Below are 18,549 nucleotides of genomic sequence, written 5' to 3'. Positions count from 1 at the left end.
GGCAATCATTGATTTTTGAATTTAAACGTTCGACGTTTTTTCGCATTATCAATGATTTACCAATTTTTAAGTTTTTGTTAGTTTTTTAAAATACTTTTTTTTTACAATTTTAAGTAAGATTGTTTTAATTTTTTTACGTTACCTATTTAAGGCTTCTAAAATTTTAGTTCATAACATTTAAAATAGTCGTCGTGATTTTGTTTATTAATGGTTCACTCAATTGTTTAAGTATCTCTTACGTTTTGAAAGTTTTTTTTCATGTTCATTGGTTTTTCATTAAATTTCTAAATATTTTTTAAGTTCGGTAAAAGTTTTTTGATTGTTTCAAGATTTTAAACATATTTTTTTCTATTTTTTTTTTTTAGTCAGGATTATGTGTTTGAAATAAATTGTTAGGCTTTTGATTTTCATAGATCTTAACATTTAAGTTTAAATTTTTTCTTTTTATAGTCAGGTTATGTTAAAAATCTTTTGTACATTTTTTAGGCTTGTGAGTTTTATATTTTTTTCATTTGAATTATTTACAGTGTTTCTACAATATTTTTTATGTATTTACGCTTTAAAAAACACAGGATTATGCAATTAGGAAAACAAAATTTTTCATTTTTTACAATTTCTCAAAGTCTTTGAAATGTAATATAAGTTTATATCGTCGGTTAAACTTTTATTACATAGTCGTTGAAAATAAAGTACTATAAATTGAAGATAATTTATACATGAGTATTTGATGTTTATTTACTAACAAACATCTTCGAAATTGCAAAAAAATTTATTTGTGAATTGAAGGTTCAACAAGTTTTTTATTGGACGAATTATAAAAAAATAAAGAGCGTAATTTAGAAAAACACTATATGAGCGTCAAAAGTCTGAAGTGAATATTTATAATATTATCGGGTTGCAACATTATATACCTCATGAAAAAATTAATTTGACTTTTTGTAAATCACAATTTTTATATTATTAATTAAGACTATAATTATGACAATTTTCTATTTGTGTAATTTACGTCTTTCGGAAAAAATTGATTCGAAGCAGTGTCCATAACAAGTGTATTTCATGTGATATTGTTTGTTAATTAAATTAATGTTGTTAGTATTTGACTATTTTGCAATACCATACTCTACCATATAATTGCACGAAATGTGAATAGATCCATGGTAAAAATAATTAAATAATTAACATACATAATAATATATTATACTACTAAGTTATAGTACAAAAATATTTATAGCGTTTAATGAATGGAGTTGCAAATTTCAAAAAGCGAGTTGCAAATAAGTTACAAATAATTGGCATAATATATCATATTATGTCCCCGCCACACCCAGCGATTTTAAATTTTTTTGGCGGTGTTTGAACAGGAATTCTGGGAATTGTGGTAGGAATTGAGCACTAAATATTGCAAGTGTTGGAAAAAGTCGACAAATCTAAAAAGGTGGGGGTGGGATATGTTCGTCTTTCAATGGTGACCTAGAACCGTATACTATAGCCGGATTTCTCTAGGCGGCCGCCGATAACATTCTACTGATAAAAAACAGTAACACAAGAGCATCACAAGACGTGAATTTGTTTCCTGACGATATCGATCCAACGACAGGCCACTTTTATACGCCACCGTTTGTATTTTATACTTCTCAGGTATTTTATAAAATATTATTATCATAATAACGACCGGCAACAATGATCGCCGCCGCCGCAGAGGAGGTTCAAACGTACTGCACCACATTTCCTTCTCTATACATGCATATAATGTGTGTTAAGCACGTCCTATAATGTTATAATGTTTATTCTCCACCACGCGCACATTTTTTTTTATTGTTTTTACTTCACTTGCCATCCGTTCTCGGCCGAGACCCACGCGTCTCCCCCGCAATAGCATACCATAATATACCTTAATGTGAACAAGTTCGCGTGCGTTTGCCGGCGCGCGTCACCCGTTGTAGGTGCTCATTGTTAATCGCCGGCTCGCGTATATTTCACGACACTATCGGCAATGTTAATCGCATTAAAGGGTATTCCGCCGTTTCTCGCTCGGCCCCGTTATCAGTGCCGTTAATCGATTTCACCGGATTTCGCAATCGCACCAAACAGCACCACAGCGTACCCATAATATAATAACATAATATAATATATTAATGATAAAAAACCTAACGAAATATAACCATCTGCACCGTTAGAATATTATGAACAAGAATATTTAGGCATACTGCATAATACAATACATCATTTGTATTGAAATAATATTGGCACTGTGGGTAATCGAACTATATACATCGAAACCTCCCTTAACGGACACCTCTAAATAGCGGACGTTTTTCGGGGACGGGAACATTTTCACTATTTATGTATAGGAAAACATCTAAATACAGGACACTCTAAATAACGGACACTTTTATGACGTTGATATTGGTTATTTTTATCTTAAATTAAGAATTATTTTGGAATACCTGAATCGTAAAGTTCACGAATGTGCTATTGTATAATATGCATTCACCACGAGCCAAGTAGTTTGTATAATATTATTACGAACAGATCGAGCGTGCCTGCCGGGACATATACCCATATACTTTATTATATACTTATCGAATACGTATATCTAAGAATAATATACAAACTATATATATACCTATCTAATATAATAAAACATACACACAGTACAGTTATACATGTTTTATTTGCATATTATCTGAAATGTTGCGGATCGCAATGAATCGATTTTCTCGGGACACGTAATATACATACTTTTTTTCTGAAATTTAATATATAATATTATGTATAATATACAGTATACACAGTATATGCACAATGTATGACACATACGACGAGTCGGATTTCTCGACGCGTTCGCACGATTCCTTAGGAAAAGCAAAAAGAGGAAAAAAATACAAAGCCTCGACACGCTAGCGTTTGTGAAACGCGTTTTTTTCATATTATATAGTAACGTCCCCCTTTCGGAATTATTACATCATTCGAATTACTCTGTTTTTTCGCTTCGAGTAGAAAAGTTCAAAGACTTTTGATAAGACTTTAGTATACACAAAAGATAAAAAAAAAAATGAAATTTTTAGTCGAAGGTTTTACCATTAGGTATAAAATTTACTTTGTGGCGATGACGCACAAAAAAAGAAATCTTATTATACGTATGACGATTTGAAATATAATACTTTTATACAATACTACAATGTATACAACATTATATATATTTTACAAAATATTATTTCATAATTTGTATAATGTAGACAAATAATAACTCGAAATTCCAGAATTGATGATAATATTATAATAATAGGTATATGTAAAGAATTTGGAATGGGGCGAGATGAAATAAAGGCACTTATGATCATTCTTTTGAAACGTTCCGTTCCCTTGTCATAACGGAAATGATTGGTATGGCTCTAATTATTAGAGGATCAGTGCGTGCGACTCTCTGCAAACCGAATCTCTCCACAATATTCAAACACTGTTTACCTTTAATAACCCTGCACTGACAAATATGCGTTTACTATTTACTAATAATAGAATATCGTTTATAAGAAACAGCTAGACGTCCGTCGCCACAATCGCTGTGGAGACGTGCAAAAAACTATTCATTATTCATTCATGCCGCACATATTTACCTACCGATGTCCCATATATTGTATTATATTATATATATATATGTATATTGCCTGGGCTGCGGGTATATAGTGCGCGGGACAGACTCTTCATCCGAGAAGAAGGCACGCAAAAAAGAAAAAAATCAGTTACCCACGCCGGTGACCAGAAACATGTTCACCGGAGGGGCTTCATACACCTATGTGTGTGTGTGTGTGTGTGTGTGTGTGTGTGTGTGTGTGTGAGAATTTACAGCCACGATGCGTGGTGGATAAGAATTTTTTAAAAATTTTCTATACTCCACCCTCCGCCCTACTATCAACAATCTTTATCGCAGACCCAAAGCTTAGTCCAGCTAAGTCCAGCGGTTCTATTCATGTAATAAGAAACGTAGAATATATCTACTGGAGCCATATATATCATCTCGACCGCAAATGGGTCAGTGGCAAATAGTCGCCGACCGAAAGGTGACGCGCGTCCAAAGCGTCATCGCGGCCGTCGATGACGACGTAGATTGCATGCGAATAATATACAGTGAAATTTACGTCACACCCACTTTAAGATGATATATATATATACGAATATATGTATCGCGGTTGGGTCATTCGATAAACAAACATTTCACTCGAGACTCGTTCGCTATTGCCGCCGCCACGCAAAACTCATATTATACTATAGCGCGAACGGCATCATAGACGACATTTCGAAAACACGTTGTTCTTCGGCTGCAGTGTCTCATCGTGTTTTTATTTTACAAAATTCGCACAGCGTTCGATCACGCCTGTATTGGATTCACACACGCCTAAACCGCCACCGCTGTGTGCCGTCGGATTGGATCGCGGCCAAATCCTGCAATGGGGAGATCTCGCAGCAGATAATATTACGTCTTCTATCCGCTACGTGGGCGTACTATATTATACTACTGCTGCTCCTGCTATACAACTACTATACTTCCGTCTAATGTTTCTATATTATTATACTCGCAGAGTATTCCTGCAGAGAAGAGAATCGCCAACGGAGAGGAAACGATAGGCAACTCTTCGGATACCTATACTATAATATTATGTTATCGGCGGGAAAACTGAGTATGCGCATAATATATATACATATATAGCACGGGATGTCGGGAGGACTGTATAATATATAGGTACCCTCTTATCGCGAACACGTCCGGCCGGGCCAGGTAAACACTCGCGGAGACCCGTCCGCCATCACCACCACGGCGCTACTTTTTTTCCGGTTTACCGCACTCCGACACCGGCACGGTATCATAATAATATCTGCAGCTGTGGTGGCCGTCCGCCGGACGTAGCAAGAGTGCGCCGACTGTATGCGAAGTTCTTGTTTGCGATTATAATATATACGTATATAGGTATGCCTCGCACAAATAATATAAAAATAGCGATGGAAATTGTTTCCATAACACAACCACAATATGTTTATTTCGGTGGTTTCGATATCAGTGGATTTTATGTAATATGTTATTACTATTTGATTACACGTAGGAGTGATGTGATGGAATTGTGCGATATGGAACGATGAGGCAGGAGAACAAACGTTGTTAACGTTGCCTCGTGGATATAGACCTATACTATTATGCGTCGGTAAATCTCCAATGTAATAATATTATTCTTATCATTTCAGCGTCATCGTGGATGGGTTTGATATAAACGACGGCTGTCTTATATAGGACATTACGTTTTATCCATTCCATGAGATATTTATCGTATATACCCTTTTTAACTATATCCTATATACACAATATATAGGTTTTCGTTCCCACTGCATATCACCGGAGAACGTACAATATTATAATTGAGACCGTTTGAAATTAAAACCGTCCATCGAACGGAACACCAGCGGTGGCTCAATAATATTATGCGTTGATGGTTGTGTCGCATCATTTTACAACCGACGTCGCAGGAAGTAATTTGCACTGATCGGATCGATGCGATTTTGGCGATACGCCTACAATTTATTATTCTGGCGGAAGCTAAAACGCATAATATATTATTCGAACTTTGGCAATCTATACGATAAATTATACATAACAATTTCGCGGTCGACTTTTCGTTGGTTGTATATACGAACACCACATATAGTGAGCCGAGTCGTTTATCAATATCGTAGTCGCGTGGAGTCGTTTGAACGTATATCCAAATTTATGTACGTCATATTATCACATACACACACTTATTATTATAGAGGAGCGAAATGGAAATCGTATCCGTCATTCATATTTTCGGGAAGTCGACAATTTTCCGGTCGCAACGGTTATAGGTTGTCACGATCGGTTTGAAACGAATTCTTTGGAACCGTATCCATCACGCCAGCTTCATAAGCCCGACGTTCTGCCCGCTCTTCGTTCTCCGCGTGCACACGACTACTCGAAGATATCATCGGTCGGAAATTGTTATTATCGTTGTTCGCCACTCTCCGTTTGCGATGTCCAATTATTATTATCATTATTATTCTACACGAGGTCAAATCGATATTTCATTAGCGGCCAGCAACGGTACCGGACGCCGACAATAATAATAATAACATTAATAACATGACGCGTACCTGTTATAATGGCGAAGAAATCCGGAGACGAGCAGCCGCGTACACAACCCGATTGGCCAGGTATATGTGCATTACAGGTATAAAATTATTATGTATACATGTTGTACGATAATAATAATTATTTTCGAGCGCGCGTTGCGATCGGTATCGGCCGCGCGATGTATCAATTGAAATATTAATACTCGACGGTCCGCGGGAGTCACTGCTGAAGCCAGCCACGGAGGCATTATCGCCGTAATCACTGTTTTTTTTTTCTTTTCGGGTCAAGTCCGAAATAACGTGACGTCGTGTCGTGCAGTGTTGTTGTTTTTCTTCTTATTATTATTATCCGCGCACGTCGCCTCCGTGTCGTCGCGGTGTACAGTACCTATCATGGTATACCTATATACTCGTATATATTTATTATGCACGTGTACACGTACACACATAGGTACTGACAATATATGTTATATTATGTTCGATGGAAAGACCGATATGGACGGCGGCAATGGCGACGTTCATCGGTTGGCCTGTACGACCGACGGACGGACGCGGACGGACGGTGTAACGACCCGTCGACGAAACACCGGCGACGTCTTGCAGGTCAGTACCTAGCTGTATGTTATACGTACGGGCGCTTGTAAATTGCGTCCACATTAAGTAGGTAGAAAAAATACTATAGTAAATTGCGCCCATGATATCTACTATCTTGAATTCATCGTTACCTATATTTTAAAAATACTGTTGTTCATTTATTGGTGGATAAGCCGAACGTTACGTTAGGCGTAATGCTGAATATGTGAAGATGATGTCTCATTACTATATGCAGATAACTTATAACTGTATTTTTTAATATTAACATTTTTAACCTAACAAAAAATATTTAAACAACTATAGTTAATACCATTATATTTAAAAAAAAAAATTAATTTTTCTATTTTTATGAATTCCTATTTATTTATTTTTAATTTATTCATTTCAAGTAAGCCAAAAAAAACATTTTTGGAGGACAGTGATAGTCGCCTCCTCGTGGTGTCATCTGGGTAATGCTAAATGACTATCATAAAAATAATACTTCTATTGGGCGCAATTTACTATACGGAAATTTGTACCTGAAAAATACCGGGCGAAATTTACAACTATTTCCTTTCGTTGGGCGCAATTACGTTTGCCCATACGTACCTATACGTATTGTTGAACCCGATTCGTGCTCTATTCCGCCTAGAAACCTTTTGATAATTATTTATTCAACACACACAGCACACGATATCTGCCGTTTTATATTTCGCTAATTAACTGGGCGCCAAAAAGTGTAATGTACAAGATAGTTTACTCAATTGCGCGAGCGCGAACACACACACACACACACACACACACACACACACATTACTACTATTATATTATATTATTATGACCGTAAACGGGACCGATCGTTTTAATGGATTTTCCTACAGACGAACGGTTAATTTATTATTATTATACGATGTGGATAATACACAGGTGTATATAATAATGGGACTTTGTAACGTACGTGCGGGAACGCGGGCGACGAAAAAAAAAAAGACTAAGCGCACCGCCGCCGACACACACGTGAAAGCTGCACCGCCGCCGTCATGCTAGCAATGTAATAATAATAATAATAATAACAATAAGTATACCTATATGCTATACAATGTGACGTGTTGTACTCTGCGACGGCGCCACTCGTCGAAATCAAAGCCGACCGATTCCTGCGAAATTGTTCCGTTTCGGGCCACCCACGGGGTCTTACCGGAATTTAGTCGGGAATAAAATACCTCATCGGCGGCGGTCAAGTGCTCGGAGCACCATCACTTGAATTGTACGAGTATCGCACGATTATATAATATTACGCGTAAAACATATATTATTTGAAATATTGGGAAATTCGTGTCGTCGTCGTCGAATAATTTGTCCACTACAAAAATCGCGAACTCCGACAGTCAATAATATTACAGGTAGGTACCTACTTATATCATGATGTCAAAGACAAAAACTGCAAGTCATGCGAATGCAGCGCTTATAATAGGTTACCACCGCTGCAGATTTCTGCGGATATGCAGGCGGAAACAATGCGCACACTTGTACCCATATTTACGAAAATATCGTGTAGGTTAGATTAGGTTATACGGGATGTCATTGTGCTTTTTCGAGCCACTGCGTCGAATTATTTGAAAATGTCAAAAGGGAGGATAATTTTACCTATAATCTGTGCGACGGAATCGAAGAAATAGAACCTGAAAAAATGTGATAGGCATACTTTTGCAAGATTATCGTCGTCTAGGGGTAGTTTTTAGCAGCGATTATTATATTCGCGGTCTCGACGTATCACAAAGTCGACTCTACGGTGTCGCGCGCGAACAAAATTTCGCAATATCATAACAATGATACAAGTCGCGCCAAGTGTAAGTACCTACGCGTAAACGTAAAGTTGGTGAGTGCAGTGTGCATATTAGATTATAATTCACAGTATTACAATGTAACGTAAAATGGCCGCCGCTGCCAATGCGGTTAGATGAGATAATAATATTATCACGGTGGCGAATTTGTCACAAAACGACGACGACGACGACGAGCACTACTACTATACATTTAGGATGAGTTCCTACTTGTCTTGGCGTCGGTGGTTCTGAGAAATCTTCTTGAGTGCGTTTACCACCGGAACCGAAGTCCGCACGGCGGTAATTAACAATATTATAATGTTACGCCTAAACAACGATAATATAATATACGTAGTCTTTGTAGTCTTGGTTGCGGTATACAAGAGAAACGAGAGTTTTCGAGCGCCCGACGACTGTACAAAATATAATTTATACGTATATCGCGCACACACGCACACACACACACGTCGCGCACATGCAAATGTTAATAATATTATAAACATGGTGCACAGAATTTAACTGACAAATACAATTATAACTATAATAAGTAATAATTGCGTTATAATGCTTTTGTACCTTATCAATATTTAAATTGTTTTTTGAAAAATGTATAATTAACAATAATCATAATAATATCTAAATCTTTAAGTAATTATTCGGAAAAACTGATTAGAATAAAAATTATTACACGGTAGTTAATTACATCTGTCGGTTACTTCTGTAACACGATGTGCATCATATATTTATATTCTATATTATATTATGTATACATATTATACACGAACAACGGAATTTCTTTGGAGCGCCAACCTACACGACCGGTGCACATGGCACTCGAGTTCGTTTCGTACATATTATTATTATTATGTACGATATTTTTTCATGTTCTATAATTCTATTACCGCACGATCGATGGCAATTCAACAGATGTTCGGACAAATTTTCCCACTAATGGCTTGGACTACTTATTTTTTCGGTATAAAACGAAAAATAATGATAGAAATACGCGCATCGTAACGATTGATAATAACTCACCGTTATGACATTTAATCCGAATTCGAGAAAAACAGATTTACGACATTGAATTAAAATATTATAATACATTATAACGGTATACGATTTACTCTTAAGCTCTCCATGCAAAAAAAAAAAAATGAAAAATGGTACTTGTGAAAACTATATCCGGCGAGGGTTTTTGGTTAAAACCGAACGTTCGTAATCGATTTTCGATTTGTTAATTAATTGCGATTCGATTGTTTCTCGGTGTATATTAAATTTTTTCCTCGTTATGCGTTGTTGAAATAACTAATGCGTTTAGCTTTATAAAATATTAATAATACGTAGCTGGTGTACTGCATTCGGTAGGTTTGTTTAACGAAAAAAATCATGCCCCAAGCCTGCACACAACACCCCGCGCGCCGCGATAATAATAATAATAATATTGTGTGCATATCGACCAGTTCATTTTCCGCGTAATTTACTCACAAGATAAAATAAGTCTCGTTTTGTCTGTCCGTGCGAAAATTGAAACAAAACTGAACGCAATTAAAAAAAAAAAATAACAGAAAAATGTGTAAACAAAATCATTTCTCACGCACAACAAATAATTATTATTATTACCGTGTACATAATTTACGTTGTCGTCGTATACACATTCATATAATATATTATATACACATAAATGTTATACAATATTACTTTATTTTCTTGGGACTAGCCTGCAGTGGGACTTAGCAAATTTCACGTGTGTGGTCTTTATCTCGATGGCCTGTTTGTTTGTACAACAACAATATGATGTTGCGACGTGTTGTATGTTTATTATTATTTATTACGATAATATTTGGACATATGCGTACATGAGCACACACACGCATACACACACACGCACGTACACTGTAATATTCGGCCGACTAAAATCAAACGACTAAAATTGGCTTGAACACTATACCTCTGTACATCGGTGACGTGTCGGAACTGCAGCTCGGTCGGATGCTGTATTATATTGTTATTATTATTATTATGTCAATATAGTAACCCGTGAACAATGTTCTCAAGGTGCACCCTAAATAAATCGGTGTTAATGCTTCCCGCACCGGGTAAGTCTTAACACCGTTTGATGCGCCTGCAAATGCGCGTGTTTGTGAATAATATTATACATGTATATATATACACAGCATATACACTGCACACGATTGCGGTCGTTCCCGTCTGTGATTTTCGTTTAAACAAACGACTGGCAGCAACTTATGTATAGGATATATTATGTAGAGTAGTTAATGTTCCATGTCCAAACTTACCTGCAACAAAAGAAAAAAAAACAAAATGATTAAAATAAAGTTGTCGTTCGAAACGCGTATACAATCGATCAGTGCAGATGTAAAATAATAGTAATAATAATAAAACGTAGGTATGTATAAGATAATCGTATATTTATGTTGTGCGTGTAACGACGAGCGCGGGATTCATCTCGTCCCATTTACGTTTACGTAAATAATTATTTAGCAAAACTTATTGTCAACGCTTTTTGTTCCGAGTATATACAAAAGTATTGAGAACACAAACCCGTATGATATATATATATATAAAAGTACAAACGCACACACATACACACACGCATGTAATGCAGTACAATAGCGCACTGTTTAAAGTTTGAAAGTGGAACTGCCTATATAGTATTATATAAATAAGTCTTTCATCGCTTTCACATCTACCGTTTGATGTAATATTGAAAATCTAATTAATGGAACTTTGACTTAGTAAATGGATTTACCATTTTCAATAACAAAAAACAAAAAAAAAAAAATAATAATAAAAAAAATTTAAAAAAATAGAAAATGCAAGGAGAATAAAAGATGACAAATTAATTATCAACTCTTTTATACATTAATATATAAATAAATATGTATAGGTATAAGTGTTATTATATCAGTGTGGTGTGGTGCAATAAAAAAGGGGAGAAGAAATAAAAACCATAATAATAAAGAGAAGAACTTTTTTTTAATGCATAAAACTTATACCTAATATAAAATACAAAAAGAAAGTTGGACAGTGTTTTATATATTTAATTTTAAGAAAATTATAGGACAATGAGAGAAGTGGTACAAAATCGTTTTATTTGCAACAGCGACGTTTACTGGCGGGTGCAGTTATATACCTGTGCAATGTATTTATAAATACCTATTATATTATATAGTTGTATACACATAATATGCCGACAAGGTGCAGTGTAGGCGAGTTTTTAATTTCCTTTATTACCCAGTCTGCTGTTACTTTGTAAAAATTACCGGGAAAAAGGAATAAGAAAAATACTTTCATCGTAATGTAAAATATAAATACTTTTGAAATTAAATTCCAAAACGGCAGTTTGAGCGCGCGTGCCGTCAGCAGCGAGGGTAAGTAATAAAATCGTAAACGTGCAGTATATACATCATCATATTATTGTATACACATTATACCGTCGTGAGGACGAGTGATAATTAATTTATGCGCTGTCGCCGATGACGATTACGACGTGTGTGTGTGTGTGTGTGTGTGTGCGAGCGCGAGCTTATATATTATATATATATTATACGAATGCAATTGCAGTGCACCGACCGACGTCATTACCATAATTCGAAATTAGTGTCGACAACCCTCGTGAAATGCCCGCGCGCACCACCAGCTGCCGATACTTAATGCAGAGTACCTAACCATATATATATATATATATATATATATATATATATATATATATATAATATACAGTGTAAATTATTATTCTACGAGTACGCACACGACTGGTTTTTCGAACAACCCTACGAGCGCATCTGCCACATAAAAAGGTAGGTAAGTGATACATATGTATATAAATATGTATTAATCATCAGGCGCGTAGTATTAATTTTTTATTATTATGTCCTAGACTACACACGTGAGGTGAATGGAAAAAATTCTCTCCACACTACGTACGACCATTCGACACGCACCGTATATGTGATGTATACCTATTGTACGTATATAAGCGCATTCATATAAGGACGTGAATATATGCAAATTCGACGGTAAAACAAATTTCACCCGAAAACCGTCCGGTGAAGGGGTGAGGAGGGGGGATGGTTATACGCATTTATGCGCATAAATTATTGCCGCAAGGCTGTCGCGCGCAACCGCCAACATTGCCGCGCGACTATATTATAATATAATATTTTATTTTTGGGTCTCCGGCCGACGTAGGCACCTACTTACGGTTTGAGCACTCGGAAATATGCGATCCACCCTCCGGCCGCCCTTAATGAATGCGGCAAGGACGCGGATGTTAATCTTTAAATTGGGCGCCCTGAAACTACCGTGCTGCAGAGGGTCTTCGTATAATGGTGTGAGCGCGTCGTGCGCCGGTTATTATATTATGTACGTGGTTACTGCTATGGCTGTAGGGTGCTCGGTATAATATACAACATGCCAGTGGTGGCCAACATGTAGATATTACGTTTCGGCACGTATTTTACGAAGTCTCGCCACACCGCGCCGTTGTTCATTTGGATGACATGAGTTTATCGTTAAAAAAATAGCGCACGTCAAACTTGCCGCGCCTTAAATCGATAAACCGTAAATGGACGCATTGAGTTACATGTTTCGTATATCTATCTGTCTATATATATATATATATATTTATTTACATTACAAATGTATATAGTGGGTACCTATAATATACTATGGCGGAAAAAATAACATAATAATATTCGTTTTGTCTCGTTCTTGCGAGTGCAGTGTATATACTATGCGTCACTATAGCTGTACTACCTCACTCCTCTGTCTCAACCCCTGCAACAAACCAACCCCCGTGATGTCTGCGCGTATATATATTGTATATAATATGAAACATACCGCGCGCGCAGAAACCTAGCTATATAATATAATATACCTATACAAAATTATATTATGCTATGTGAAACGGGAAAAGTAAAACGATTTTATACGTATATATAACAACACGGGCTACCCCGAAATCCGCTAAACTCTATCACGGTATAACGTATTATTATTGCAGTAGGTATACGTGGCTCTCCCCGTCGTACATATCGGCCGAACCCTTGTTTAAAAAAAAATTATCGTCGTATAATTCGATAAGCACCGCACCGGGCGACTCAGCTCCAACCCCTTTCTCGGTCGCTCCCTCGCGGTCTCCTCCCGTCGTAATGATATCACCAGTGGAACACCGGCACGATGGATTTATATGTGTGTATGACATAATATAAAATGCATAATAAATTATATTACACGTACATTAATCGTATGTACAACAATATTGTACACAACGCCATGCACGCGTATAAACGTCGGCGCACGGAGCAGTCGACCGACACCCGATATTTTAAAATGTTATATACGTGCACAACTCTAAAAATATAATTTAATATACATTATATTATTACATACTATTGTATATCGTTTTTCGGACGGATATTTTTTCCTCCCCGTTCGTTCTGGCACTCTAAAAAATGCATCGTAATTCGATTTATTCTACACCGCCGCGCCGGTATTATACACCAGCCGTCTCGTACTTATATATATTATACTATTTCGATAATGGCCGTCGACCAGAAACTGCGAACAACGAACGCACGTATAATAGCGAAGAATAATATGTTATATAAAATTCAGGTAATACAACTGCACGCCGTATATAATACCTACACATTACGTGTAATAATGCCCGAAACGACGACCGCCGACCATATTTTACTACAATTTTATTACAATAATACGTTGGCGAAACTTATTATTATATGCACACGAGTTTGAGAATATTTAGTCGTAGGGTTATAGGTATATATAAGTATATAACGTCTCGACAACACGTGTGAAATCACTGTGAACACATACTGCGAGCTAATAACATACTGTTAATACATACATATAATTATACACACACACACACACACACACACACAAACGAACAATAAAATATAACATAATAAAATATATTGTTTAGGTTGAACTTGGAGCGTAAAATAAATTTGCCTAGACGAAACCTAACTAACCTAACCACCGACGAATCTATATGTATGTATGAACGTATCTATAGTAATATGTAAGTTTGCATGACGCGTGTGTGTTGTCCGAGTTGGGTTCGTGGTCTGAACGGTCGAAAAAACGCAGTGCAACCGGTTTTGAAATATTTTTTACAAGACCGATTTACTGCAGTGCACGTGTGCGAGCGTATATACATATAGATACATAATACGCGTACTATATGTTGTGCAGGGCGTGCAAACGCGAACAAATTTCGCGTTAAAAACCATGCTCGCACGATCGGTCTTAAAAAATGGACGGCAAGGCTACTGTAGCGTTTCGCACACGCGTACCTATATATTATACGTAAAAATCGTAAAAGACTGTTGAAAAATGAGATATGCGATCTCAGCTGATTACAATATGAATGGTATTGAAAATACAAAATACGGGCAAAACCGTTTGTTTCATATAATATACTATAGGTATAGTTGGGTGTGTGCGCGCCATTCCAACGGGACGCGTTTTGTAATATAATGTTATATTATGTATCGTATTGTTAGCGATGGCAATTGGTAAGTATATAGTAATATTTAAGGGCGACGAGTGAGAACGAAAAAACGATTTTATGAGCACATAAAGATTTAGAATCGTAAACGGTGTGCTGCAAGAGATCTATTCAGTATATATGCCTATATGCTATAGTACGCCGGACGAGGGCGCGCGAAAAACGAGTCAACGATTATTATTACAGCGGGGAAGGTCATCGTAAAAAATAATAATATATATGTATATATATATTATATATATTAACAGAAAAAGAAATAAACCACAATTCGGACGAGTAGGTATCTATACATTCGCATAATAAACTGCAGTGGCACTGCAAAATATTACATAAAATATAAATATATATGCCTACTCATATACATCATATAGTTGGTCATAAACCGCACGATGTGCAGGAGCAGTATATTATGTACCCGATTTTTTGCGTGTCGGTCGCAGTTATGATGAATATTATATTTCACGAGACTGACAGTGACGCGAGGAAATCCTAGCTAATATGCATTATTGCCGTCATTATTACTATTATTATTGTTATTGTTATTATTATTATTACACCTGCGAGATTGATGATCAGTCGCCGCCGTGTAACCGCGATTGTGTCCCATACATTATACCGTGCGATGTATTGACGAATCGTCCGCCTCAGATTTCACTAATCGCTTTTTGGGATAGGACGCATTAATAATACATGTCATAATAATATACGCTTGCACCGTTATTGAGCTTTTGGCCGATTTCAATACTTTACTGAGATTATACTGTGTGTATACGATTTATAGATATTGATATGTTTGTTTATAGATGTCCACGTATTTTGATGACTAACACAGACATGGAATCAAAAAAAGTTAATGCTCAAGTACTACCATCACTGACGTGTCAAAAAGTTGACGCGAAAAAGGTAAATTACACGCACACATTATTTACTCATCGCCATACCACGAACTCGGAACATACAAACAACGAAACCATATCTACCAACATTTGATACAAAAAAATACCTCCCTTATTAGGTCCAACCTTCGACAAATGTTTGCAGACGTGGACAAACCACAATGTTCACTTATCAAAATTAAATTAAACAGACGAATTTATTTACTCTGACCCACACTGGAAACGCCCTCAAATTTACATTTTTAATCTCTTGCTTATATATCCTATAATATGTATATTGCTCCACTTTGGATCTAATTAAATAAACTAAAAATTAAAACAAAATACACGTCAAGTATAGATAGGTGTTCAAATTAAAAGTCATTTAACTCACAAGCATAACACATGCTCTTGTTGATCAGAATGATCTTGATATTCCTATAAAATCAATGAAACGGCGAAACTGCAGCAAAGTTCAAAATTCAGAAGTTCGTTTAAAATCATGACCACAACCTTCACGCTCAAAACCTAGTAACTGACTCCAACCCAGGAATTTTCTCAACAGGAAATGGCCACTAGACCTTATTATTTAATCAATTCAAAACATAACCCTATATTAAACTCGAGATGCCATAGAGATGACTATAAGGTTTGTGTGACAGTTGATCCTCCACGCCAACAAGCCATCACGTTATCTCATATTCCTTACACTAATATTCAACTACGTGTTATCCTATATAGACCGTAAGATTTTTTAAATAAAAATTTAAAAAAACAAACTTAAATTGTACACGACAAATGGGTGCGCGCGAATGAAGCCAACATTTGAGCCGAATAGATACAGTTGCGGCTAAATGTATCAAATTCATCGCATTATAACTATATAATAATACCTTCTTAAAACTTTTAAGACTCAATCTGTGCACATGCCGCAGCCACTTATTTGTGGTATGGCTCGCGATACGGCGACGACGTAGTGTTGTATAAAAATGTGGCTTGTTGAATTTTTTTCTTTCAACACAACAATGTTGGATGATAATATTTACGCAGACGATATTTCAAAACTTTGCATGTAGGTACACCACGCCAAACGACCGCGACGTCTGGCTCGTAAATGCGGTGCTTGAAAGGGGGGAGGAGGAGAGGTCGTTTATACATTTTATACGGCACAAGTGGACGACAATGAGATGGAAATTCGCCACGCGTCCGTCTCTAATATTGACGTAATGTATTTTTAACGAATCGTACACGCGAATGATGATTGAACGCGTATAATACGCAATGTCTGCGACGTATTTTGGACGTACAAAATAATATGTTATATATAACGTGCGAGGGTGTTGTATTATGATATAATATTGCGAAGGAGCCCGACGGGCTAATGCTATTATTATTATATTCAATCATACATACAATATTATACACGACGACAATATACGTAATAATCATAAACATCAATATAATATATCAAACCGTGCAGTATACAACAGACACGGCCGACATATCGTGTTATTGTTGTTATACATTTGGATGAAAGACATCAGTGCGACGTTACAGAGGTATACAATATAGTAACACCTTATAATAACTATACCCACACTTAACACACACTATACGATTGACCAATACATAATATACACACTCAACACTTTTCTACCCGTGCACATAATTACTTATTATTAAAATGACACACAGCAGTTAGTTCGACAGTCACTATCAACAGGAGCGAACTCACCAAATACACTTATTAACAGCCATCTACATTAGTAAAGTATTATTTTTAATATAATAATATTAATATGGATCTATAAACCAAACGTGTATTATAATTGATAAAATACTTCATACACAGTGCTCTAACCCCCAGCTACAGAAAACTTATCCATAAGGAATAGAAAACCTTCCATGGATAATTAATATCGTAACAAGGTCCCCCGACCACGTTGCACCCGTATAATGATAGTATCGAAATTAATTGAGTATATTATTTTGGTATAGAGATATAAGTATAAATATAATATTTGATAATATTAATTATATCTATATAAATACTATAATGGACAAAAGTTGCAATATTTCCTAGTCGGATGGTGTGCGCGCTTTTCCGGATGGGGTTCCGCACTGCACGACTTCCGTTGTTTGTCGTGTTTGCGAACATTAATATTTTTTAATACCACCAGGTATGACGCGGACGGCGATCGCGTCTCTTTGCACAACATCGTCCCGCGGGGTCGGAGGGTTGTAGCAACGCCGAAGAGCGATGGGTGACAGCGTTGGACGGGTGGGGCAAACTCCGAGACAATCTATCGCATACCAATTTGTGCAGAAGACACGTGTAAAGCGCATGCGCGTGTGTGTGTGTGTGTCTGTCTGCCATATAATGACCTACGCGCGGTCGGGGGCCCGAAATCGCTTCGGGACGAGCGAGCAAGCGGAACGTGCTCGAGTGGAAAAAAACGCGCACGCGGGTGCACGCCCGGTCCCGAACACTTCACGAGGGGTCTCGTCGTCGTATATTATAAAACTCCGACGTTACGCCAATATCTTCGGTATGATAATAATAATAATGTTTTATTAT

The 18,549-nt window shown here is 36.6% G+C and overlaps 1 protein-coding gene across 1 annotated transcript in view; it reads right to left on the bottom strand.

Annotated features, from left to right (window-relative positions):
- Ephrin (ephrin) overlaps positions 1–18,549 on the bottom strand; it is a 265,115-nt gene that overhangs the window by 210,250 nt on the left and 36,316 nt on the right. The window lies entirely within an intron of this gene.

Source organism: Diuraphis noxia, unplaced genomic scaffold (assembly GCF_037042655.1).
Source record: "Diuraphis noxia isolate RWA-SAM2 unplaced genomic scaffold, SU_Dnox_SAM2 contig0001, whole genome shotgun sequence".
Taxonomy (NCBI): domain Eukaryota; kingdom Metazoa; phylum Arthropoda; class Insecta; order Hemiptera; family Aphididae; genus Diuraphis; species Diuraphis noxia.
The sequence above is the reverse complement of the archived record's forward strand: the minus strand, read 5'-3'. Positions and strand labels throughout refer to the sequence as shown.